We start from the raw sequence: 19,284 nt of genomic DNA on the forward strand, positions 1-19,284 counted from the left end.
CTGTCCACGTGGGTCAGATCATGGTGTTCCTGCAAAACCTGCAACAAAACAAACTTTTTCTATTCTGCAACTTGTTATCTTTATAGGAGTGCAAAGTGTTAATATCCTTAAAGCTCAGACTTTTGAGAATAGGCTCTCCTGTTTATTTCAGGCTAAAGGCAACACTGTTTTACAAAAAGTGCAGAGCTTGCAAGTCTAAGCCTAGATAACACGGCAGAGGGTTAAAGGAAAAGGAACAGATCCAATATGGAGTCAGATTTGTTCTTCTCTATTACAGTGACTTTTGGTGAGAGCTAAGTGGATGATTCCTGGGTGGGTCCTCCACTGTCCCAGGCTGGATTTCAGGCAGGATCCCTGCCAGATTCACCATGATTTTGGACCTAATCTACCACAGAGAAACTGAAAATTATTGGATTAAAATTACCTTTCAAAATCCCTTCAATTGCCTGTAAACTATACCACAGCAGGGGATGTCTCATTGGCCAGTCAACTGCCAGTCTCCCCTGATGCAAGGGACAAGCGTTGCGGCAAGATCCATGGTGGCCTGGCCAGTGCACCTTCCTACTTTGCTCTAAAGCTTTGGCTTCCTCACTTTGACACTTTAAAAGCTCCCTTCCCTCTTCCCTCTGGCCTGGTGTGAATGAACAAGTTCCCTGCACCCACCTGTGCTGAGTCCATGCCATGCACAAAGCCCCATGCACACAGCCCACCATCTGATGTCTAACCCTGGGATTAAGTGCATACTCTGAACTCCCCCACCCCAAAGGTCCGCGTGCCCAGTGCCTCCGCCCTAGGAGTCCAGATCACCATCAGGACCATCAACCACCGAAAGCCCAAGGCCAGTGGCTGGCAGTCTGGGATCAACCTGACCCATCAGGTCAGCTCAGGCACAGGCTGCGGGGATCAGGGTGCCAAGGCAGGAATTGGAACCACCTTCATCCCAGCCTGCCTCACCCTGTAGCCTCAGACATTAACTCTGAAGGTGCACACTAGGCTCGATCCCCCACTGGTGGCAGTAGTCATCATTACTGGAGCACGGATTTCCCCACCCCAACCACAGGGTGAAGGGTGAGTGAGTGAGCTCAGGGTAGGGGTGCACTCAGATTGAAGGGGATCCCATGGTGTGGGGGTACAGGTTGAGAGGTGTGGGGCCCGATCAGAGTGGAAATGACCTGGCTGAGAGGTGAGGGGGATAATTTCAGGATGTTGGGTGTCCTGTGCTGAGGCATGAGGGGTAAGCTTGTGGGTGTAGGGGCCATAGGTTAGGACCTAGCAGGATGGAGTGTCAGGGCAGGGACCATGGTGTGAGGAGAAGGAGCCCTGTCTTCAAGGTCTGGTGGGAGACTGGGCCTGGCCAGTGGTGGGAGGGTAGTAACAGGGAGGGGAAGTTGAGCAGGGAAAGTGGGGCTGGGTGGGTGAGGCCTGGCCTAGGGCAGTCGTGGTTCTAGTTCAATGCCAGGACCCAGTCGGTGGCTGGGTGAAGGCTCTGGGGATGGAGACCCGGCGGGACAAGCAGGAGGGGCCCCACCTGGCTCCTCCCGGCCCCAGCGGCCAGGGCCGGTAAAGCAGGAGACCCACCCGAGCAGTTTGCGCTGCGGGCGGGAGGAGGAGGGGCGCGCACGCGCAGACGGACAGACGCGCGGACGCCGGAACCCACCCAGAACGCGTGGAAGCTGGCGGCAGCCGGTTGCTCCTGGACCAGCTCCTGGAAGAGGAACACGGCCTGGGGCCTGGGCCGCCGCTTGCCCGCGGCTCGGCTGCCGCTGCCGGACAGTTAAGAGGGCGCTGGTTGGGGCGCGCTGCTCGGGGAGCCGGCGGGTGACGCCTGGGCTGTGCAGCTGAGGAGGCGCCCAGGGAGGGGTGCGGAGGTGAGGTCCCGGCCGCGCGTCCCGTTAGGACCCTGAGGCGGGTCCCAGCCGCCGCTGTGGTTCGTGGTAACCCCGGTATTAGTAGTTCCTGAACACCGTGTTTTTGCCGCCGCTTATACACGGGTTTAGGAGAGCAGGTACAGCCCCGGGAGTTGGGAGGGCGCCGGACGGTTCCAGAGCATCTCCGACTGGCCCTCAGACGATGGCCTGCTCCTTGCAGGTGGGTGCGGTGCGGTCGCGGGGCCTCGGATGGAATGGGGACTGCCCCATGAGAGCCCATGGATTTGCTCCCATCTTACCTGCGGCCTGACCTTGGGGGCGGCCTCTAAAGACCCAGGTTAGTGGGACTCAGGTTACAGGTCAGTCTGCTCCTGGGAGATGGGCTCGGTGCGATGAGTGTGCTGGGATGGCTGCAGCAGCAGCGGGAAATTGTTGCAACCCCCGCGCTCTCACAGGGCAGCCCCAATCCCGCCATCGCAGCTGCCGCCTTTCCCTGACAGCACAGCACCCGCCTTCCAGGAGCAGGCTGACCTGTAACCTGAGTTCCACGAACCTGAGGCAGCAGAGGCCAAGCTCAGGCCATGCGCTGGGGAGTTTGAAGCAAATCCAAGGGCTCCCATGGGCAGACCCCATAACCCGCCACTGCCTTCAACCACACCGTGCCCTCAGCCCGAGAGCAGGCTGACCTGCGGACCGTGCCTGGAGCAGCAGAGGCCGAGCCCTGGACAGGCCATGGGGGAGATGGGGGCAAGTCTACCAGCTTGCCAGGTCGCTGCCCATCTCCCTGCCGCTGCCCCAGGTTCGTGGATCAGTTGTTTTCAAGTCAGTGGTTTCCTGAGATGCAGGCGTGGTGCAGTCAGGTGGCGGGGGCTGCAGGGAGGGGTGCTGCCCCAAGGGGAGCAGGTGGACTTGCTCCCATCTCCCCTAGGGCCAGACCTGGGGACGGCCTCTGCTGCCCCAGGTTTGCAGGACGCATGTCATGTCAGCCTGTCCCTGGGAGGAAAGCTCAGTGTACTCGGGGCAGCCTCAGTGGCTGACAAGGATTTTAGAAGTGGGCTCTAGCCCAGCATAACTAACTCTCCTTTCTTCTCCTGCTTCCTCAGTTGGTGGCTGTATCAGCTTTTTCATTATAGGTTATTGCTAGATAATGAACATAGGTTTCTGTGCTATATAGAAGAAACTTAATTTAAAATCTCTTTTTATATATAGTGGCTGGCATTTGTAAATCTCGAACTCCCAAATTTATCCCTTCCTATCCCCTTTCCCTGGTAACCTTGATTGTTTACTAAGTCTGCAAGTCTGTTTCTGTTCTGTAGATGAGTTCACAGTGTCTTTTTCTCTCTTTTTTTACATTGCACATATGAGTGGTATCATTTGGTATTTTTCTGTTTCTGGCTGCTTTCACTTAGAATGACGATCTCTAGCTCCATCCATGTTGCTGCAAATGGTTTTATTTTGTCCTATTCATGGTAGAGTAGTATTCCAGTGTATAAATATGCCACAACTTCTTTATCCAGTCATCTGTTGCTACATTTAGCTTTCCTCCATGTCTCGGCTCTTGTATACAGTGGTGCTGTGAATACTGGTGTGCAGGTATCTTTTCACATTGGAGTTCTTTCCAGTTATATACCCAGATGTGGGATTGCTGGGTCATAGGGTAAGTCTACTTTTAGTTTTTTCAGGGATTTCCATGCTTTCCATAATGACTACACCAAACTAGATTCCCACCAGCAGTGTAAGAGGGTACCCTTCACTCTACAGCCTCTCTAGCATTTATCATTCATGAACTTTTGAGCGATGGCCATTCTGACTGATGGGAGCTGGTACTTAATTATAGTTTTGATTTGAATTTCTCAGTTTATTAGTGATATCGAGCATTCTTTCATGTGCCTATTGGCCATTTGTGTCTTCATTGGAGAAATGCTTGTTTAGGTCTTCTGCCTATTTTAAGATTGAGTTGTTTGTTTTTTTGTTATTAAGTTGTATGAGCTGTTATATATATTCTGAAAATTAAGCCTCTGTTAGTCGTATCATTTGCAAATATTTTCTCCCATTCGTAGGTTGTTGTTTCCTTTTGTTTTACTTATGGTTGTCTTTGCTGTGAAGAAATTTATGAGTTTAATTATGTCCCTTTTGTTTATTTTTTCTCTTATTTCCTTTGCCTGGGTAGATTACCCTAGGAGAATGTTGCTAAGATTTATGTCAGATAATGTTTTGCCTATGTTTTCTTTTAGGAGATTTATCATGTCTTGTCCATCTGCATCTTAAGCCTGTACTCAACATCTGTGCTTCAGTTTTGAATTTTGAGCTTCTTAGAGAAAACCTACTCTTAGCTCATACGTCAGATTCAACATGTCTAAAGCTGATTTCATAATCTTTTTTTCTTGCAGCGTCTCCACTTATTCAGTGGGATAATCATTCTTTCGGTCTTGAATACACAAAGGCTTGGAGTGGTCTTTGATTTATCTTTCTCTCACCACCCTCCACATTTTGTCAGCTTCTTGAACTGTATGTTTTTGGTTTCAAGTGTCTATTCTGATTGCTGATACTCTGATGAAGAGCTTTCATCCCTGATACATGAATTTTTCCTTCTGCTGAATTCTTGGATATTCTCTCCCCCCCTTTCAGTCAACCTAGAGTTTTGGCGCTCCAACATCTACAGTCAAGTCAAAGACTTAACACAACCAGATCTCAGCCAGGGAGTCTCGACCCTTCATCATTTTGGACTTACCTTATTTGTTCCAATCATTATGTAACTTAGCCTCCTAGGGTAACCTGTGCCTTATTAAAAACCAGGAGTCACCAGCCTTTTCCTATCCAGTCCTCAGTTAAAACAGCATAGAATTGCCCTGAGAACTAGTTGGAGCCCCATCCCCTTCATAGAGTCTTCCCTATTTATTCCAAATACTTCTAGCTCCTCTTTGTATTCCTGTACTGTTTATGATCAGTAGTCTGTAATCTTGGATTTGAGTACTGACTTGGTACCATTCCTGGGTGGTTTCCAATGTGTCTCCTCACTTAGCTGGTAACTGGAGAAGACTCACTTGTTCAGCCTCCTTTATACCCCTCACCCTGCTTAGCATCGGGCAATAACAGGCATCCAGGCAGTGCTTACCTTCTTTATTTATTCGCAGTGGTGGTGGTGTGGATTATAGCTAATAACTATTAATTCAGTGTTGCAATTAAAAAAGAAAGCCAAGAAAATCCATAAAACTTTATCTCCATGTTCAGTTTAGTGCTTTACCTCAATAGTTTTCTTAAGACTGTGTTTACATTCACATAGTGTTCAGTGCTTGTAGAGTTCCCTGAAGCAAGCAGGTGAGATGTCATTATGTTTGACTTTCATGTTACATTTCATATTGGATATATTTGTGCAATGACAAAACCTTCTTTTATAAGTAAACAGCCGGAAGCCCAGAGAGACTAAGAGCCTATCCCAGGGTCACCTGGTTAGTGTTTGGCACAGGCCAGGACTGCAGTTCACATCTTCCAGCTGATCCTCTTCCAGTGCCTTTTCATTCCACTGCTGGGAAATGTAGCCCCATCAGCCAAACGGCCAAGTCACATTGCTGCCCCTTTACCTGCCAGTGATGGCAGTGCTTCAAAAAGTGGCAAAGGAGAGGTCAGAAATAGGAGTGATAAAAGACATGGAAGTGCTGGAAATGGATCCTCAACCTCCTCCTCCCTACTTGAGCGCCACACAAGTGTCCCACTCTGACAGTGCTGTTCATTGTTTATAACATAGCCTTAAAATCAGACTGATCTTTTATAGGACATGCTTTTATCCTGGTCCCTTTCCTACTAGTAGTCACCGTCATGGGCAGAAAGTGCCTGGCTGTGCTCTGTTTGTCACGTAGGTGGGAGGGAAAGTGGGAGAGGGAGTTGGTTGAACTGAAGCCGAGCTTTTTACAGCTCTGTTGTTCTAGGACCAGAGCAGTTCCACTCTTGCTTTCATCACCTCTCCACCTCCGAGTCCCAGCCACCCATTCCTGCCTGCTTCCCCACATGCCACATCCTGGGGGAGGACAGAGTGTTGGGCAATGCCCCCTCCGCCCTCTGCTCTGGGAGGTGCAGGAGTCTGCATTAACTTTTGGGCTGTTTTGGTAATTGGGCTTTTCCAGCTTTTCTAGACATCTCCTTTCCAGCTCTGAGAAATTGGAGATGTAACTTAACCATACATGGACTATACTAATGTATTCAGTGACATTAGTGTCATGTTGTCTATAATTGTGTTCTGTGACTGGATAGGAGGTTTTTTATCTCACAGGATGCTTCACATCTAATTCTAAAGTCCTAGAGGCTTGCAGGTGTAATCCAAGTTCTTACATGTCTGTAAGGTAGACATGAACATTATTTGATAATATGACCATATGTTCATAGATTACGGTTAGTCCACCGGCTCTGTATCTAATGAAAGTTTAAATACCAAACGCTTGAAGAAAATTTGCAGGCCATGTCTTTTTGCCTGTAAGTAGTTGCAAAAACTGAAATCACAACTCTACCACAAGCCACAGTGTTTCCCAGTAGAGAAAGCCCTCTAATTTTACAACCTCTAAGTAATGCAGTGGTTCTTTGAGTGAGATGAGGGATGCCAGAGTATTTTTTGGGACACTAGTGTGGCATGACAAGTATTCTGGGACTGGTTACAGTTGAATCTCTACTTCCTATATCCTGGACTGATTACAGAGGCAATGTTAGTGCGGTAACTATCTTGTGAATGCAAGTGTAGCTAGGAAGACAACAGAGAAAATAGAAGGGGTATAAAGAAATGGAGGGACTTCATAGCAGTACAAATGGTGACTTTGACACCACCAGCTGCTGATGTGAACTTGGCAAGAATTTGTGAGAAGTGGTGGGTGTCATTGCAAGCAGGAGAGTCCTGCAGCTTTTGGGGTGAACAGGCAAAGGGGAGAGCAGATATGGTGGCTATCCAGGGGCTACTTTTGTCCTGAATGTGAAAATGTCCAGTCCCCTGTTCAATTTTGCAGCCACAACTTCACATGACTCAGGGCATTATTTCCACCAGAATACCATAAAAATATAAACAACCTCTGTTTCCCAAAGTGTTTGTTCTCGATCTGAGATGACTGTCCTGTGCTGGTAGGTAAGTGGGCGATGGGGCCTATTACATCACCCCCTTTCACTAGAAGTCTACCTCGCTGCTTTTCAACCTACTCCTAGAGGTGCTGTCATTCTGTTACACCTAGGCCTGTAAGACCGTCTTGCCTGAATCCTCACGTGAAGAGGGATGGTTATGTGCAGTTTTAAAAAATTGCTTGGGTCATGTGGTCCTTTGTTCCTTCCATTGGAAATCACTATTCCAGAGCAAATAGTATGCATCTATACAAACTATATTGTTTGTAAGATGTCTTTAGAGGTTTTGCAGTAGGTTTAAATATTTGCTTGGTGATGGCATCTTGATTGATTGAAGGAGGCAACCCTCACTAGGGGCATTGTGTGCTTTCTGTCTGAGAGTTCCTTTACTGGCAGCAGAGTGTTCATAGGCAGAGTTAGAAAGTTACCTGATCTGAGAAGCCGAATTTGCCCACAGCTGGGAATTGGCGGAAGAGTCTGTTATGGAAGGAAAGCTTTAGGATTATCTGGTAGCAGAGTTCTGGGATCCAAACCCTGGGAAACCTCAGCTTTTGTAGAGTATGTTCTGTAACAATAGGCTATAGGATAATTTTTACACTTGTTATAGGATGTAGAGTTGGGGAAAGGCTTAAAAGTGCAAGAACCTTAAAAGAGAATCTCCGAATATTTTAAAGAAGACAGTTCTCAGAATGAGAGCTTTTCTGGAAAAGACTAGCTCTTCACTTCACAGGGGAAGCAGGGAGCAGGTGTAACTGCACTTACGGTAACTTAAAAGGTAAACCTTACCCTCCCACTTAGCTGTTTCCTGGTGTAGGTTCATCTCCCACATCTGTAGTTTTAGACCTGATGTGTCATTTTCTGGTACTCCATTCTGCTTCTTAGTGAGAGACTGACCCAAAGTCACATAGCAATTGAAAAATTGCGCAAAGGTCTTTATTGTTAAAAATGTGGACCTGTGGCAGGGTGCTGCATTTGCAAGTGACTTTCAGTACAGAGACCACTGAAAAGAATGCAGTGTTATTTCTTATTTTATTCCTTTAAGCCTTTGAATAGAAGGTTTTCTTTGCAGAGTGTCTGGAGTACATCAGAACAAGCAGGAACTAAAATAGCTTTAAGAAAGCTCCAGTATAGACGTTGCTTATAGTGTGGTATCTGTCTTATGTTAATTCTTTAAAGCAGGAAGTTGTAACTCTCAATTTCTTAAGCAAATATAAACATTCTTGACCCTTATTGACGTTCTTTGTTGGGTGAAGCTGCTTTTGCTTCCATTCTGAGCATTGAAAGGCCTTCTATGATACTTCTACCACTCCTCAGTATTTTATTTTCCCTCTGTTGTGAACTTGTTTTTAAACTTGAAGCATATATAAATATCACTAACTTGCTACATATGTAGATATTCTGTGTTACATACTCAGAAAGTTTGTGTACATCACACGTATCTACATAATTCCCCCCTTTCCAACTGTGTTCCTGATGAAAGGATGGTGGGAAATGGCATTATGGGGATATGTCTTACAGTACACAGTGTTTCCCCTGTTCCCTCTACCATATCTGGATGTTCTTTCATCTTTCAGCTTCTAGACTTACTAGCTCTTTTTCTTAAGCCAGGTGTATCTCATCCCCCTGCGCACACACACATGTGTACACACACACACACACATTCTACTGTAGGGAGTAGTGTGCACCATCCAATTCTCCCACTCCAGCTCTGGACCCACCCACTGGAGGCAGTGTCTTGCACGAATTAATTTGTAAGTTGCTTTTTAAAACTCGAGTGGTCAGGAAATAGGACTGATATCCACACCTAGTAGGCAGGCCCTCAAGGACAACTTCTATGGTTAATGCCAGGTTATCTTAATGTTTGAGTACCTGGGTTTCATGTCTTCCTGTGCCACCTGTGTGACCCATGATTCCCACATTTCTGTCTCCTGCTAGAATTTTTCTCTCCAACTCTGGACTCTTACAATCTTCTGCTGATTTGACATCTTCACTTGAAACTCTGATATCTTAAAAGCAACATGTGTAAAAACTGAGCTCTTTGTTCTCCTACACCCCAAACTGGTTCTTCCTGCAACCTCCCCCATTCAGTTAGTGGAAACTTAATCCATCCAGCTGCTTGGGTCAAAAAACTTGGAGTTATTCTGACTTTCACTGACATACCACATGAATTCTGTCAATAGATCTGGTTTAACACTGCCTTTAAAACATATCCAGAACCCAGCCACTTCTCACCATGGTTCCTGCCTCCACTGCTGCTTCCCTACCCTGAGCCACTGTCCTCTCCTCCTGCACAGCCCTTCGCAGAGGCTTCCCTCCTTTCATCTCTGACCCGTTTCGACTATTCTCACCTGGCAGTCAAGTGAGCCTCGAAAACCTAAGTTAGATTGTGTCGTCCTTCTGCAGTGCCTCCCCATTTCACTCTGGGTAAAAGCCACAGTCCTTACAACGTCCTCCAAGGCCATACAGGATCTGCACTGACCCTTCTCCGCAGCTCCAGCCGTGCCCCCATTCTGGAACATGCGAAGTGCACGCTGGCCTCGGTGATGGTTATTCCGTCCACCTGGGATTTCTCACCTCCAAGTCTTAGTTCTAACCTCAGTCCTCAGTGTGGCCTGCTCTGGTATTTAATACAACATCACCCTCATCCCATACCCTAAACTCTCTTTACCTTGCCCTTTTTTGATTTTTCCATGGTTCCTCTTTCCTAACATGCCACCTCCTCTGCTGCTCTGTTGTGTGAATTGTCATCTCCACCCCCATCCCAGCTAGACTCCAACAAAGCTCCGTGAGGACAGGATTTTGTATTGTTTATTTATCTATTCCAACTGCCTAGACTAGTCCTGGGTACATAGTAGGCAATCAAAAATTATTTGCTGAATAAATTAAAAGACTATTTTAAAAATGAATCATCCTTTCAGGAATGGGTGAGGATAGGAAGCTGCATCAAGGACAATGGTGCAGTAAATAATGATATTTGCCTGTTGTTCTTTGTGTGATTTATATATGTGTTTTAGTCTTAATTTTGTATCCCAGTTTCTTAATTTAATATCTGTATTAAGGTGTAATTTACAGGCCATAAAATTCACACATTATAATTGTACAAGTCAGCCATTTTAGCTATTTCTAGATTTGTGCAACTTTTTCCTCACAAAGTCCCCTTGTGTCCGTCCATATGCAGTTTGCCCCCCCTCAGTGGCACCCTGATTTTATTTCTTTTTTTGTTTTGGCAATCACATCTCAAACGGATAATTTACACAGCAGTACTAATATAGCTTTGCACTTTTAGAAATGACACACTTAAATATGAAATTAGCGGTCATTGCTGAATGTAGGTAGCAGTATCAGACATTGGTGAGAAGAATGGACCTGAGTGTCAGACTGGCTGCAGTCTTACCCAGCTCCACCATTTACCAAGTTACCCAAATTATTTTCTGCCTCAAGCTCTTTATCTGTTATATGGGGGTAATAATAGCAGCTTACAGAGTTGTTGTGAGGATTAAGCAAACAGGGAAACAAAATTTAGTATAGTGGCCTGCTTATGTTATTACCTAAGAAATAGCCTTGCAGGTAGAGGGCAAAATTCAAATCAGTTTCTAAAGTATATGTAAAATATAATCCAGTTCCTGCCTGGTTTGTAAACACTTATGCCTACTGAAGAATTTAAAAGCAGGCTAATTTCCAACAGAAAAGATCATTTCTCAGCATTTCTTTCAAAGAGAGCTGCAAAATCACTTTTACTAACTAAATGTTCCATGCCCAACTCTGACAGAAATTTGACAACAGGGACGTAATTATCTACATTTTTGTTAAAATGATGCTGACCATCAGGAAGTGTTCTCAATTATATTTTAGCCTTTATGTTGAGAAATACTGTGAGACTTCTTCTAAATTAATGGGTGGGGGCATTCATTGTAGCTCTTGTAGCCTGATAAGCCTGCACTAAATTATCTTTTTTAAACTTTTAATTAAAGTAATAAATTAATTTTTTGCTGGGGGCTGGTAATTAGGTTTTTATTTATTTATTTTATTTTTAGAAGAATTACTGGAGATTGAACCCAGGCCCTTGTGCATGCTAAGAACATGATCTTTCACTTGAGCTATACCCTCCCCCCTAAATTATCTTTAATAAGGTCTTTTTCTCTGTTTCGTTACTTTATGTACAGAAGCACAAAGCAGGGTCATCAGAAGCCTCTCAATCACAAAGATGATAGTAGTGAAAAACATTGCGCAGTGACAGTGAATCCTTGGCATATGAAGAAAGATTGTAAAGTCCTGAATGAATTAAGAAGGTATTGTTACCTTAACATACATGTAAGCATGGCTCTCTTACCTTTATTTTTCACTTTATAATGAAAATAATCCCCACCTGTCAAGGTTGCTTTGTTTGATAGAGGGAATATCTAAACCCTTTTCTGCAAGTTTTTTAAATAAGTAAGAGCAGTTAATTTATCAGAAGTGTGAATGGTGTAATCTGGTCTGTGTAGTATGGTAGCCACCAGCCACATGTGGCTATGGTGAATTGAGATGTTCTATAAGTGGAAAATACATAATAGATTTTCAAGACTTTGTACAACAAAAATAATGTAAAATATTATTAATAAGTTTTAAAAGTGTCAATCACACTTTTGAAATGATAGTATATTGGATATTTTGGGATAAATGTAATTATTACTGGAATTAATTTCACTTGTTCCTTTTTATTTTCTAAATGGGATTACTGGAAAATTGTGAATTGCACTATGTTTCTGTTGACAGTGCTGGCTTCTAACTTATTGCAAATAATATGAAAAGAAAACTTTGATTAAAAATTTTGTAATTGAGTAGTTGATTTGCATCATATTAGTTTCAGGTGTACAAAACAGAGGCTCAACATTTTTATAGATTATATTCCATTTAAAGTCACCATAAAATAATGGCTATATTTCCCTGTGCTGTATGATACAGCCCTGTAACCTATCCATTTTATACTTAGTACTTTTTACCTCTCAATCCCCTAACCCCTTCCTGCCTCCCCTCTTCTCCTTCTCCCCATTGGTAACCACCAGTCTGTTCTGTGTACCTGTGAGTCTATTTCTGTTTTATTATAGTCATTAATTTGTTTTATTTTTTAGATATACATATAAGTTAATACATAGAATATTTGTTTTTCTTTCTCTGACTTATTTCACTTAGCATAATACCCTGTAGGTCCATCCATGTTATTGCAAATGTCATTATTTTATTTTTTACTGGCTGAACAGTATTCCATTTGTGTGTGTGTTCATGTGTATATATGCGTGTGTATATATATGCATACATGTATATATACATATATATATATATATATAATATACCACAACTTCTTTATCCAGTCATCTGTCAGTGAACATTTGGGTTGTTTCAGTGTCTTGGCTATTTTAAATTGTGCTGCTGTGAACATTGGGGTGCATGTGTCTTTTTGAATTAAATTTTTCTCCAAACATATATCCATGAATGGGATTGCTGGATCACACGGAAGTCTATTTTCATTTTTTTATGGAACCTCTTTTCTGTCCTCCATAGAGGCTGCACCAATTTACATTCCCACCAACCGAGTAGGAGGGTTCCTTTTTCTCTTAAAAGGTAAAAAATTCTCTACATTTACCTACTTTCCTTTCAGTTTAGGACACAGTTTGGCAAAAGCAAGATAGAATTTAATAGGAGTAGATACAGTATTTATTTTGAATGTCCATGCATTATGGATAGATATGTTATTGATGAGTTGGTTCCCTATTTTTGTAGGTGCAGATGTTTTTATAGCTTCACAGACATTTCAGTCTTGCAGAGAGAAAAATTTCTTTGTATTTTGCTGAACTTGTCCGGGTGTCTTTATCGGATTTGGTCCAGGCCTGCAGAGGTGAATACACATCCAAACCTGAACCATTTGAATGTCTGCAAGATATTAAGAGTCTAGAATATCAGATCTGGACTGTAACTCTGGTAAATGACATCAGTGACTGGACACAAGAAAACTCCATTTGAGGGCAAAACCTTTCATAAGCCAAAAAGGCTTTGAAACTGTGGCAAAGCCAGAGACTTTTGTGCGCCACTTATGGCCACAAACCCATGAGGACAACCACAGGCCTTCTGGAGTGCCAAGGAAATTCCATGTGAGGAGTCCAGCACTCACAGGAATCCAACAAGTCCCTGTCTGCCAGAGCACCTTCATTGCTACTGTGCTGTTTTGAGTAAATGTCTTTTCATCAGGTTCAAATTGGTTTGTTGTTATTTTTTTGCATAAAAAAACAAATTCTTGTTCCCTGGTGTAAGTAAAAGCCTAACACTTTCTGATTTCTTTTGACAGAGAAAATATGAGCCTGTGGATCTAACCTCATCTGTGATGGTCTTCAGCTGGGAGCAACCAGATCAGTGTCAGTCCCCTTGCAGCCATTGGCTGGGAGCCTGCATGTTCCTTGGAATGGTATTTGAAACATGTCACACTAGCCGTGCCTTTGCTGTGGGCTGGGAGGCGAGTCAGTCAGAATCTGCATTATGGAATGTAAGTTTCAGATCCACAGCTAGGAGATCTTTTTTAATAGCCAGAGAATATAGTCATAAATATATCTATTAATGTATTTATGCAAGAACCTTTTTAAAGATTTTTTTATTATAAAAAGTTACCCCCAAAATTGAAAGTGAAAGAACAGTGGAATTAAAAACCATCTGTACCTTAATTATATATAAAGGATCATAAAATCCTTCTAAACATTTTTTTGTTCAAATGAAGATATTTTTCCCTTCCAAAAAGGAAAATTATTATTTCACATTTTTTTTGTTTTCTCCTTTTATTATATATTCCATATCAATAAATATAAATCTTTTAAATCCCTTTTAATGGCTGTTTAACAATATATTGAACAGATATGTAAATAGTTCTAGGTTTCAGAAATTTAAAAAATTGTCATTACAATCCCACTGCAAAGAATATTTTGGTGTTTCTATTTTTAGTTACTAATTTGGACTAAAAATTAACAAGTTTGCTTTTCTTTATCTAAAACATTGGTTATTTTATGAAGGAACTGTAAGGAATTTAAAAAACTTTTCAGTAATTTCAACAAAGAAATTATCTTTAAGGCAAAAATGTATGATGTATTGCAAATCTATTTTTATTATATCTTCACTTTTACCAGTGTGACATATGTGTGTGTTTGCACAAGTGCTTTAACTACCAGCAACGTAGGAAAAATCTGTATACTAAAAATGTGAAAATATTTTCCTGGTTTGTGTTTTCATTCTCCCAATATAGGTTTTGGATGACAAGCTTGTATTTGCAAAAGTACACCCCCTGTGGGAGGTGTTCTGTACATACGCTGAGATACTGCACATAATATTGCCTCTGAAGCCCAATGATTTGAAAACCCGGTCCTCAGCCTTTGATAACTTCCACTGTTTGATGAAAGTCCTCCAAGTGGATGAAAGTATCAACAACCGGAACAAGAGTTTTTCATTGCCCTATTTGAGAAGAGCTCCATGAAAGACTTTTATATTCAGGATAGAGATACATTCTTCAATCCAACCACCAGAAACCGCATTGTAAGTCTAAACCGAGTTTAGCTGCTGTCTTGGGGGTGATTTAGAACCTGCTGTTGAATTATCAGTGATTTGGTTTGGTTGGTTTGATTTGGTTTTTAAAAGCTGCCCATAAAAAGGAAAAAAGAGAAAGAAAAGAAATATGCCTACAGATTCCTGTTAGGATAGTAAACAGTGGCTGGTTAGTTACCTTGTATAAGCCACAAGATCTCTTAGAACATTTTTAGGTTTACTTCATCCTTTCTCAGGTCAAGTATCAAGTAAGGGACAGTGTTAAAAAAAATTCAGGATTAACAGGTTTGTGAGCTCCAGGATTTGCAAGGCAGCTTTCCCTCCCCATGGTGTAAGTCAAATGGCAGAATTGAAATAAAGCACCTCATGTATCCTCCGGTGTTAACAGGAAAAGGCTAATCTTCTTGACCTTGTTTCTTCCTGGGTAAAATGAAGATAATATATCAGGAGGCGACAAGCTCATTTAAGGCAGGAAACATGTTGTCTTGTTCACTGCTGAATCTCAGGCACCGGGAAGGCTGAGTTTAACGAGTGAATGAATGAACTGTACTTCCCCCACAGTTACCATGTGGGACAGTGAGGATTAGCAGCTAAGAGCATAGACTCTAGAGGGGAGGGCACAGCTCAAGTGATGGGGCACATGCTTAGCAAGCATAAGGTCCTGGGTTCAGCCCCCATCACGTCCTCTAAAATAGACATATAACCCTAATTACCTCCCCACCCCCCACCAGAATTACCTTATTATCTCCCCACCACCAAAAAAAAAAAAAAAAGAGAGAAGTGGCCAAGAGCGTAGACTCAAGCTGGAACACCCGTGTTGGTTTCTCGCTGTCGACCTTGTAAATGTCATTTACCCTCTGTGTCTATCAAGTTCCTCACCAATAAAATGGGGATAATTGTAGTACCCACCTCGTAGAGATGCTATGGGGATTAATGAATCTGTGTCAGTGATACAACTGCCCTGGCTTATATTAAGTACTATGCATCTGTCAGCTCTTTTCATAATTACTGACAGATGTTATTATCGACAAAAGACATATTAGTTCTTTGAAAGGGAAATGCATGTTAGACCATTTCATTTATCACTTTCTGTAATTCAGGCTTTTCCCTCTGAAATACCATTTTATGTCTGTACACTAGAAAGCCACAGGGCTTTCCAAATTTCATCTGTCTGGGTTCTTGTCATGATGGCAATACTGCAGATTGCTGACATTTTTTAGGGACTCTGTCTGAGATGACAGCAACCCCTCAAATTTAGGAGCTCTTCTCTAACTGATAACATCTCGCTAGAAATGAAGTTTTTATAATGTAACAGCTTCAGACGCTTAATGATGCCATAAATGCAAGGATGTTATATCTAAGCTCTTTAAATAAATCCTGTCATTGAAATAAAGGAAATACTATATTATAGCCCTCTATGACTTTGTTATCTTTGCTATCCATTTATCTGACTCTCTAAGACCAAAGAAAGCAAATACTAAGATTGATCATTACTACTATGTGGTACACGTATTTGTGGATGAAGACAATATTGAAATGCACTGTTTAAGATATTAAAATGGACACTAAACAGCTTCTTGATGCATATGCATGAACAGAACAGGGAGCTGGGTGCAGGGAGCAGACACTGAGCTTCCTGGATTAGAGACCCAGCTTAGCAGTCCAGCCCAGCAGTCCACATGTTTCATATTTATGTCCCAGCAAAATTAGCAGTGAGAGTCTTAAATGAACTTTGGGGACACTTGCAAACAGCTGTCATGATTACTATTGTGGGACACCAGGAATCTACAGTGTTTAGTTGGTATCTGTGCATAACCAGTTCTTTTCCACTAAAGCTTCTTGTAATTGCTGGTCCCACATCCAGGCTGAGGAATCATCTCATGTGGTGTTTGGGAGGGAGGTAAGTGGAGTCAGGACCCTTGTTAAGGCTGGGTGGGTAATAATCTGGTGCTAGTACAAGACAAAGGAAAGTAGGTCAGGTGGGAAGGAGAATGACTGGATTTAAACTTTGTTTCTTGAGTAAGCTAAATATATAACATCATGTCAAGTTACTTTGTTGTTTATATTCCATGTGCTGTCACCGAATAACTACTGAATTGTGGGGACAAAAATGCCTGGGTTTTAGAATTGACCCTGCCCCTAACCTGTCAGGGTCCAAGTTCCTCCGGGTGTCCAAAGAGGGGGCTGGACCATCAGGTGTCCCTCCACTGCAGCAGTTTGGGCACTTGGGTGGACTAGATTTTTGCTGTGGAACACTGGCCCGGTTGTAGAACATTAAGCATCTGCAAGGCTCTCACCAGGTACCCACGGTGGTCCCAGGACTGTGACATCCAAGCGTTCCTTTCCACCCACGTTTGCAAATGACCCTCAAGGGGTTAATATTAATCCTGGGTGAGAATTATGAAAAATTATATGGTACCTCCATCCCTCCTGGCAAGTGAGGGCCCCTTATTTACAAATGACCATGAAGTGTTAGCACCAAATTTTATCACCAGAACATGTGAACATTTTGTGACAGTGACGCTCACCTGTTTGCTTCTGATTCCCAGTGCCACTTCAGCCTCCGTCAGAGGACCTCAGCTGCCCCAGTGATCAGGGCCTTCTGTACAGGGAATGGGCTCCTCCTCGAAGCACAGACAAGCAGCAGCCCTTAGGTCTCATCAGGTGAGGTGTTGTGGAGAGCACCCCAGTGGGAAGGGCTCAGGGTTGTCCTCATGGCATCTGAGTGTGACAGTCCTCCAAGAGTGTTACCAACCAGGAAGCTCACAGGAGCTCTGAGCTTCGTTGCCCCAAGTTTTTACTGCAGGCTTTATTACAAAGCCATGATTTATTGGGTCACTACCGACATGGCTAACCCAAACCCTAACTGTAAGTCAAACCTTTCCTTAGCCCTAAATTTTGAGCCCCTTCCTCTCCTGGTGGCCACTCACTTGTCACAAAGCTCAAAGCCCCACTCCTCTAATCACATGGTTGGTGTCTCTGGCTGGCCAGTCCCCATCCTGAGTCATCTCATGAACACAAGCCATCCAAGGTTCCACCATGAATAGCAAAGACACTCTTATCTTGGGAAATTTCGAGGCTTTAGCGGTTGCTGCCTAGGAACTGGGAACAAAGACCTACCAAATTCTTCATTACATAGGAGTAAATGTTATATTTCATTTAAATTATAAAATAAGAGAGAAATTCTCACTGCTTTTCTGTATCTGCTGTTCGACACCGTTTCACTACACCACGTGATTGTAATGTCGCACTCAGCATGTGTCTTCTCAGAGCACCAGCGCCGGCTGCTCCCCGGGGGCTTATGCTGTTTGGGCAAGGCTGCTGGGGGGATGGAGGCCAAGGACAACCGTGAAAACAAAAATAATCGTGCAAATAAGGAAACAATGTCAGATTGAAATGAAGAAATAACACAGTGTTGAGATGGGAGACTTGGGGGGAAGTGAGTTAAGAAAGCTATCTTTGAGTAGGTTACATGTGAGCTGAGATGGCGATAAGGAGGCTGGAATTTGAAGATCTGGGAAAAGTCACCCATGGAATAGAGGCAGCTTGTCCATTGGCCCCGAGGCACAAATGTGCTCAGCAGGTTTGTGGAGACACTGGAGCCAGCGCTGGTGAGAGTGATGAGACGCGAGGTTTAGAAGGGCATCAGGAGCACGGAAAGGAGTGTAGACTCTAAGGGCAGTGAGAAGCAGTCATGATAGCTTAAGCACTTAAGTAATTTTCTCTCACTCACATTTTGCAAAGATAATGTGGAGAATGTATGGCAGGGACCCAGGAAGCAGGGAGGCCAGGTAGGAGGCTCTTGGATTGGGCCAGTTGAGAGATGGTGGGAGCCAATGAGGAATGCATTTGGGGAGTGGGGCTGACGGGATGCAGTTATGGGCTGGCTGTGGATGGTTAGGAGAAGAGGAGGGTCAAGGTAGCCCCAGGTCGGTCTGGAGCCAGGTGTCTGTTCTTTCTTATCTCAGTGCCCCATGCAGGTGCCCACCTACTTGGGCAAAACTCTTAACCTTCAAAGTGAGGGTTTTAAAACACTGAAGTCTATTTGTTGTTTCACATTTTATGGAAAGATTCAAACATGTACAGAAATAGAGAGAACAGTACAGCCAGCCTGCCTGGGTGTTATCAGTCACCCAGCTCCAGAATTATAAACTCAGAGTCACTGTTGTTGCATCTTTCATCTCCATCTCCTCCCCTCCCCCACTATGGGGTCATTTTGAAGACAATCCTACATAGCTTAACCTTTCATTAGTGAAATGACAAGGTCTCTTTCAAATAAAATTGGAATATTCCTTTTTTTAGGGTTACAAAATAATTCCCTGCTTGTCACAAAAATACACTTTTAAGTAGTTTTGGGGTTGAAATCAAGATCCAGACAAGATTCAGACATTGCAGCTAGCATATCTCTCAAGTGCGTTCTAATCTATAATTTTCCTGTTTCTCATTTTCCTTGAAATTGCTGAGGGGTTTCTCTATTTCCTGTTTGGCTGATTTCATTCTCCCCTATGGTGTTAGACTTGTTTCTCCATCCTATGTATTGGCTTTAGCTAAGTGATTTAATCCTCCCCTAAAAGCTTGATCTGATTGAGGTTCAACTTTGTGCAAAAATAATTGTTATGTGAAGTTTTGTACTACTGTCATAAGGTACATAATATTACATTCGACTCTCTTTTTTGTGATGACAGCAGCCAATAATGATTGTCACCCGGGATCATTATTTCATAAGGAATTTTATTTCATGTGGTCATACTCTAATTTCCTC

General features: G+C 43.2%; 1 long non-coding RNA gene across 1 annotated transcript in view; it reads left to right on the forward strand.

The window, feature by feature from the left end:
• The first annotated feature begins 1,813 nt into the window (after positions 1-1,813).
• Positions 1,814-19,284, forward strand: part of LOC140690323 (uncharacterized) — a 1,184,725-nt gene continuing 1,167,254 nt past the window's right edge. Inside the window, exon 1 of the long non-coding RNA XR_012065564.1 lies at positions 1,814-1,868. This is a non-coding gene — a long non-coding RNA (uncharacterized lncRNA). The remainder of the gene's footprint in view (positions 1,869-19,284) is intronic.

This window comes from Vicugna pacos, chromosome 30, assembly GCF_048564905.1.
Source record: "Vicugna pacos chromosome 30, VicPac4, whole genome shotgun sequence".
Taxonomy (NCBI): Eukaryota; Metazoa; Chordata; class Mammalia; order Artiodactyla; family Camelidae; genus Vicugna; species Vicugna pacos.